Genomic DNA, 8784 nt, shown 5'->3' on the forward strand with positions numbered 1-8784 from the left:
TAGAATTAATCAATAAAACTAAGAGCTGGTTTTATGAAAAAACCAATAAAATAGATAAATTATTGGTTAATTTGATTAAAAAAAAGAAAGAAGAAAACCAAATTACCTGTATCAAAAATGAAAAGGGTGATGTTTCCACCAATGAAGTAGAAATTAAATCAATAATTAGGAATTATTTTGCCCAACTGTATGCCAATAAATTTGACAATCTAAATGAAATGGATGCATATTTACAAAAATACAAACTGCCCAGGTTAACAGAAGAAGAAATAAAATCCTTAAATAAACCCATATTAGAAAAAGAAATTGAACAAGCCATTAATGAACTCCCTAAGAAAAAATCCCCAGGGCCAGATGGGTTTATGGGTGAATTTTACCAAACATTTAAAGAACAATTAATTCCAATATTATACAAATTATTTGGAAAAATAGGTGAAGAAGGAGTTCTACCAAATTCGTTTTATGACACAAATATGGTGGTGATACCAAAACCAGGCAAAGCAAAAACAGAGAAAGAAAATTATAGACCAATTTCCCTAATGAATATTGATGCTAAAATCTTAAATAAGATATTAGCAAGGAGGTTACAGCAAGTGATCACCAGGATAATACACTATGACCAGGTGGGATTTATACCAGGAATGCAGGGCTGGTTCAACATTAGAAAAACTATTAACATAATCAACCACATCAATAAGAAAACCAACCAAAATCATATGATTATCTCAATAGATGCAGAGAAAGCTTTTGACAAAGTACAACACCCATTCCTAATAAAAACACTTGAGAGTTTAGGAATAGGTGGAGCTTTCCTTAGAATAATAAACAGTATTTACCTAAAGCCATCAGCAAGTATTATATGCAATGGAGATAAATTAGAGGCCTTCCCAATAAGATCAGGGGTGAAACAGGGATGTCCATTATCACCCCTATTATTTAATATTGTCCTAGAAATGTTAGCTTTAGCAATCAGAGACAAGAAAGGAATGAAAGGAATTAGAATAGGCAAGGAGGAAACAAAACTATCACTCTTTGCAGATGATATGATGGTATACTCAAAGAATCCTAGAGAATCAACTCAAAAATTACTTGAAACAATTAACAACTTTAACAAAGTAGCAGGATATAAAATAAATCCACATAAATCATCAGCATTTCTATACATGACCAACAAAGTCCAGAAGCAAGAGATAGAAAGAGAAATTCCATTTAAAGTAATGGTAGATAATATAAAATACTTGGGAGTCTACTTGCCAAGACAAACCCACGAACTCTATGAACACAACTACCAAACACTCTTCACACAAATCAAATCAGATCTAAATAATTGGAAAGATATCAATTGCTCATGGATAGGCAGAGCTAATATAGTAAAAATGACAATACTGCCTAAATTAATTTATTTATTCAGTGCCATACCAATCAGACTACCTAAAAATTATTTTATACAGCTAGAAAAAATAATAACAAAATTCATCTGGAAAAACAAAGAATCAAGAATATCCAGGGAAATAATGAAAAAAAATTCACAGGAAGGTGGTTTAGCGGTACCAAACCAGGAGCTTTACTATAAAGCGGCAGTCATCAAAACTATCTGGTACTGGCTAAAAAATAGAGTGGTAGATCAATGGAATAGGCTAGGCTCAGGAAATGCAGTAGTAAATGACACTAGTAATGTAGTGTTTGATAAACCCAAAGACTCCAGCTTCTGGGATAGGAACTCAGTATTTGACAAAAACTGCTGGGAAAACTGGCAGATAGTATGGCAGAAATTAGGCATAGACCAACATCTTACACCTTATACTAAAATAAGGTCAAAATGGATACATGATTTAGACATAAGAGGTGATACCATAGGTAAATTAGGAGAGAAAGGAATAGTGTACCTATCAGATCTTTGGAAAGGAGAACAGTTTTTGACCAAACATGAGATAGAGTATATTATAAAATGCAAAGTGGATGATTTTGATTATATTAAATTAAAAAATTTTTGTACAAACAGAAGCAATGTATCCAAAATTGGAAGGGAGGCAGAAAGCTGGGAAACAATTTTTGAGGCCAGTGCTTCTGATAAAGGCCTCATCTCTAAAATATATAGGGAATTAAATCAAATTTATAAGAATCCAAGTCATTCCCCAATTGAGAAATGGTCAAAGGATATGAACAGGCAGTTTTCTGATGAAGAAACCAAAGCTAACTATTCCCATATGAAAAAATGCTCTAAATCTCTAATGATTAGAGAGATGCAAATTAAAACAACTCTGTGGTACCACCTGACACCTATCAGTTTGGCTAAATTGGTGAAAAAGGAAAATAATAAATGTTGGAGAAGCTGTGGGAAAATTGGAACACTAATGCATTGTTGGTTGAGCTGTGAACTGATCCAACTATTCTGGAGAGCAATTTGGAATTATGCCCAAAGGGCGATAAAGCTGTGCATACCCTTTGACCCAGCAATCCCACTTTTAGGTCTTTTGCCCAAAGAAATCATGGAAGGGGGAAAGGGACCCACATGTACAAAAATATTTATAGCTGCTCTTTACGTGGTAGCAAGGAATTGGAAGTTGAGGGGGTGCCCATCAATTGGGGAATGGCTGGACAAGTTGTGTTATATGAATACAATGGAATACTATTGTGCTGTAAGAAATGATGAGCAGGAAGAGTTCAGAGAAACCAGGAGGGTCTTATGTGAGCTGATGATGAGTGAGATGAGCAGAACCAGAAGAACATTGTCCACAGTGTCATCAACATTGAGTGTTGACCTACTGTGATGGACTATATTCTTCTCACCAATGCAATGGTACAGAAGAGTTCCAGGGAACTCATGATAGAAGAGGATCTCCAAATCCAAGAAAAAAAAAGAAAGAAAGAACTGTGGAGTATAGATGCTGATTGAACCATATTATTTCTTTTGTTTTGGGTGCTGTTGTTTTTTTTTTCTATTTTGAGGTTTTGCATCACTGCTCTGATTCTTTCTCTTGTAACAGGATTAATGCAGAAATAGGATTAATGTTATTATGTGTACATATATATATGTATATGTATAGAGATATATAGATATAACCTATATCAGATTACCTGCTGTCTAGGGGAGGGGGGGAGGGGAGGGAGGGAGAAAAATCTGAAATTGTAAAGCATGTATAAACAAAAGTTGAGAACTATCTTTACATGTAATGGAAAAAATAAAATATCTCATAAAAAAAATTTTAAAAAAAATTAAAAAAAAAAGACCCAAAGCTTTTTTGTTTTGTTTTTGTCAGTTCTCTGAATTTCAAATGTTTTCAAATCCATGGAACAAAAGGTTTTGCATGGTATCACTTGAAAACAGAATGATACAAACATGTTCCCTTTTTGAAAACATCAATAGATTTGAAATTTCAGTTCCTAGAAATGAATATGGCTTCTTTGCCTTCTCTATTACATGAAGTTTAAATTTAGAAAAACTATTCATTGACATAACAAGAGTAATTCAAGTTTTCCTGTGACTAGAAAATTTTAGAGGTAGAAGGGAACTTATAAATTTGGTCCTACCCTCTCATTTTATAAATAAAGAAAGATAACAGTGAGATTAAATGACAGCCTAAGAAGTAATTTAGTGGCATAATGGAAATTAGCATTCAGGTCTCTCAACTTTCCATGCACACACATTCCTGGCATATGGACCATGATAGTGTAGTCTAGTGGAAAGGAACCTGGACCCAGGTTCAAATTTTGACTCTCTCACTTACTATCAATGACTTTTTTTTTTTTAATCAATGACTCAGTATCAGTGACTGTGCAAATCACAAACTCTCTAGGCCTCAAATGGGGGGTGGAACTAGTTGACCTAAAAAGTTCCTTCCATTTTAAAATCTGTATTTTTATCATTAAGGCATACAGAAATATTTATGAACATTTTGAACACAAATATGCTTGCTCAGCAACACTTCCAAAACAATACTATTTTATCAACACTATATATTTTACTTAACTATGAAATCTTGCATAGATACTTCCTGAAATTTGCTAGAAAATTCACTGGCAGTTATTTCTGTTTAACTTCCCAACGCCATATCTTTTCTCAAATCACATTAGTCAGTAAGATAATGCATTAAAATATTTTTCTATTTCCAAGTAAAAGAAGAATTTAGCATGCTTTGCATTGATTGATCTGGATAGAGGAGTCCATCTTCTCTTTGCTTGTGCCAATATCCAAGGATAGCTCTGTCCAATATCTAATATGTTGATAGCTTCATGGATTTATATTTTGATCAAGCTACTTTTTGAAACTGAACTTCTCAAATGAGTTATTTTTTTCTACTCTCTCCTATATCATCAACTGTTTCACTAATCCTAAAAATTACTGCCTGTCCTTTTAGCTACCTTATTTAAGCTCCTTTGTTTTGTCAAGCTTATTTGTAATTGTCAATACAACACTTATTTAGATGATATGAAATTCTGGAACAGTCTAACACATGAATAAAGACTAAAATAATAGTACTATGAAAATGACAAAGGAATTATATCTTCATTTTACAAATAGCATTTAATCCTTATGTAATTGTATTTACATCAAATGACACACATTATCTTACAAAGGTTATAGAGACCTGGCAACAAAGCATGCAGTTCTTACACAGTTTCAATAACAACAGCCATTTCGTTGAACTGCTTGAAGAAATACTGAAATTGTGGAATTGTCATTTCAAAAGACTTGTTCATTTTCTGTCCTGACTGATCTGCCACTTTTAGTGTCACTGTAATGTAAGAAAATTCAAGATATCTGCAACTGTCTGAGCTCACCACCATACCCATTTTCCACTGAAGATCTACAAGCTGGTTAGTAACCTTGGATTTGGCCTCCTATAGAAGCTGACACAACCCTTCCTTAGCTAGCTCAAGAGGGCTCTGACAACCCTGTTGATAAATGTTCAATAAATGACTGAAAAAGATGTTTATACTTTTAGGTTTAATCTGCATTTTTAACATTTTCAACATCAATTTCTTACATCTAGATAATCGACAGAATGGTAGTTCTGGTTTGTAACTTCTGCCAATTTCCAAGGTGGAAATGTTCACCATGAAAATTTAATCAGCTTTCACAATCCCAGTATGAGCTAGCTCCAGCACTCCCCTGAATGTATATATCTTTGTACACTTTGAAATATCTGTGATATTGCTTACCTGGGCATTTTCTTCACCAGTACAGATGCAACTTCTCCATGCCTTAAAAAAATGTGTTTTTTTTTTTTAATTAATTGCTATGGCCAGAATATTCGACAGCTTCCCTCAAAACAGAACAAGATTTATTTTAACAAGAATGAACTTAAAAAAACACACAAATAGGATCAGTAGGATCAATGGAAAGGAAATAAAATGGGGAAAGGGAAATTATAATACCTGAAAAAATACCACCTCCCAGGAATCAGCTGAAAATACACAGCAGAACGCCTGTCACTTTCTAGCTTCCACCTAGAATGCCCAATTCTCCTCCCCCAAACCTAGAAATAACCCACACAGCCCCAGACAATGGGATGGTCGCTCTGACAGTCACGTGACTGCCCTCACTAGTCTTCCAATCATTATAATTTTGCCAGGCCCATGTAGGCGTCAGCAAGTGGTGATGAGGTGATGTGCCAGAGCCCTGGCAATGGCTACAACTAGTGGGTGGAGCACCATGCGCTTTGCGGAGCCCCAGGCCAGTGCGTGGAGGCATAAAAACCTCAAATAACAATTAATTCTTTACAATGTATTGGCTTATGCAGTTAAGCTTAAAAATAGTATTACTCTTTTGGGGATACTGTGTGTGTATACATGCATACATACATATTTGTGTATGCATGTATACATGTACATTGTTTTTATGTGTATGCATATGTGTATATGTTTATGTATATGTGCTTTGATGTATGTATTGACAGATTGACAGCATGGCACAGTTGAGGGAGGCAGCCTTGAAAAGCAGGAAGACCTGTATTCACGTCTTGTCCCTGATACATACTGTGTTCTTCTGAGCAAGTCATTTAACTTCTCAAGTACTTTAGGTGACTATAAGATCCTGAGATACAAAGAAGGTGCCAACAGTGGCACCTTCATCTATGGAGGGAGCTTTGTATACCAATGAAATCATATGTCCTGTCCCTAGTCTTATGTATATATTTGCAAAATTATTTCTAATACATGAAAAACAAAGGCCCTTGATTGAGATTATAATTAGATGTGTAAATACAAGGAATATTAGGGACACTATCATTCTAATATTACAAAGGCTTTATATAATACATACATATGTATATATGTAACACACATAAATAAATGTTTATAGATAGATAGAAATGTGTTCCATATCCATATAGATCTCTTTACATGTATAAGGGAAATAGAAAAATAATGAATATAGATGGAAAAGTAACGAATATAGATGCACATACACTAAACAGAACAATAGAACTGTACTGCAATAGGAATTGCATCCTAATTGCCTGAGAGACTACCTCATCAAGGGAACATAGAAATACCACTTCTTCAAAGCTTGAGTTACTAAGCCCAAAGGCTTAAAAATACTAAGTTTTCTACACTACATGGAGTTTAGTTCTCCTCTGAAAAAAAGATCTATTTTTTTATAAAGATGAAATAAAATGAGCTGCTTCCTCTTGGTCACCCAGGGAAAGGCTGCCTACTGAGAGGCAAGTGCACTGCCTAGCAAGAGAAATGGATGGTAACATCTGGAAGCAAAACTCTCTTAGGTGATGTTTCAAGATTAGAGGGGGAATCACAAATAAGAGAATGGTCAAATTGTGCACCTCAAAAATCTGGAATCAACCACCAGTTTTCAATCAATCTCAAATTTTAGGAGTCTTCTGATGCTCCAAGTCAAGAAGCAGGCAGGACATAGTTAAGGATGTTTAGGATGAGAAATTATAAAGATTAAATATTCAGAGTTCTCTCAAAGCAAATTAATCATGGGAGAATAGAAAATGCAATTAGCATTTCTCAATTTAAGGTTTGTTATGAATTATAGCATTACCTAAATTAAGAGAAAAAATGTTTTGTCTAATGAGTAATGGTATAGAAAGATTAAGCCTTTTGAGACTGAATCTGTGTCTACACAAGCAAACTGAAGTGGAAAATTGAGCAGTTTATCTAGTAAAGCCATTAACTGTAGACTTCTGATATGGATCTTTCAGGCTATAAACTTTCCTTTTATTTCTGTAACTTCCTTTGACTGAATTATCTAGAAAATTGCCCTATTTCTCTGCTTCCTTTTACCTCATATTTGTGTATGTATGATGAATTAAAGAAAAAAATTAATAGAGATAAATATAAAGTTTTCCACTTGGATTCAAAGCATCAGCCACAGCACTATATGGTATGAGAAGTATACTGAGATGCTAATTCATCTGAAAAAGATCCAATGATTTTAGTGGATGACCAGTCCAAAGGGAATCAATAATATAAAAGAGCAGCCCAAAATACTCATTTAAACTTGGGGTACATAGGGAAAGGCATAGCACCCAAAATTAGGGCAGTTGTCCTCCTGTTCTACAAGACCTTGATCAGAACATATGGAGAGTAGTTTATAAAGAGCATTTGTTAATGCCAGGAGTCTACAAACTATTAACCCAATTGAGGGCTAAATCTAAACCCACACCCATATTTTTAAGTCTTTGAGGTAAGAATGGTGTTTGTTTTTTACATTTTAAATAAAGTATTATAGTTATAAGTAAAAAATATATTTTTAGATTACAGACACTGTAGTTCATGTAATATGAAGTTCAGTAGAAGGAACTGAAGAAACAATCTTAATGGTAAATTAAAAGAAACACAAAAACAATGGAGGGAAAAAGAATATTTTCATAGTGTATACAGAAAGTGTTCATATTTTCACCAGTCCTTCTCTAGAATAAGATCACTCTACTGTATTAATTCTGAGGGCAGCGCCTCCTGAAAAAAAGTAGAAAGAAAACCTTTAGAATGATTCCATGAGCCACATAGTACTGCAAGAAAGGACATTAACATTGGAGAGATTTGACAGCTTTTGGAGACTAAGGAGACAGTATAAGGGGAAGAGCGATGGATTTAGAATCAGAAGACCTAGATTTCAATCCCAGTTTCGTTACTACTATCATAAGTGAGTTTCTTCTCTGTGCCTCAGTTTCTTCTCATGTACCGATGAGCGGTGTTGGATTAGGAGGTCCCTGAGGCCCTTCCAGTTCTAAATACTATTAGTTGTAATATGTCTGAAGTGCGTTATAGACCATTAAATACTACTAACAGTCCTGGAGGTTGTTCTTGTTGTTTGTTCTTCATTCCGGAAGAGGACCAATGACATAACAAGGGTGATGTCTTTACTAGCATGTGAATTAAAGCTCTACTATTAACTAGCTAGTAACCCTGGGGCTTATGGGGTGTTGAGGGAGAACCAGCACTTCTGGTTCAAGTGCTCATCAAGAACCCTTTTCAGGGTTTGGTGTCTACCTTTCACCAACTCTCACCTCTGGTTCCAAGAAGCTGTAGCATGCACAACAGATCCACACCAGTAAAACAATCTTAACAGATGGGCTAAATGAGGTTGGGGGTAAATAGCAGGCCTCAAACACATGAAGACATCCCCTGGTGGAATGGGCAGACAAGAACAATTTGTTCCAACAGACCTGAAGGAGGCTGAAGCAGGCATTGTAGAGCACATAGAGCTTTGTTAGACATCAAAGACAACAAGGTCATTCAATGCATCCAGGGACATCCATCCTGACTTTTGTCTTCATGCTGAACTTGGATGACTCACGAAGAGAGAGTGAGGCTGAT

The 8784-nt window shown here is 35.0% G+C and overlaps 1 pseudogene; it reads right to left on the bottom strand.

The window, feature by feature from the left end:
• Positions 1 to 4611: 4611 nt before the first annotated feature.
• LOC122739110 lies at positions 4612 to 5061 on the bottom strand (annotated as a pseudogene).
• Positions 5062 to 8784: the final 3723 nt, after the last annotated feature.

This window comes from Dromiciops gliroides, chromosome 2, assembly GCF_019393635.1.
Source record: "Dromiciops gliroides isolate mDroGli1 chromosome 2, mDroGli1.pri, whole genome shotgun sequence".
NCBI lineage: Eukaryota > Metazoa > Chordata > Mammalia > Microbiotheria > Microbiotheriidae > Dromiciops > Dromiciops gliroides.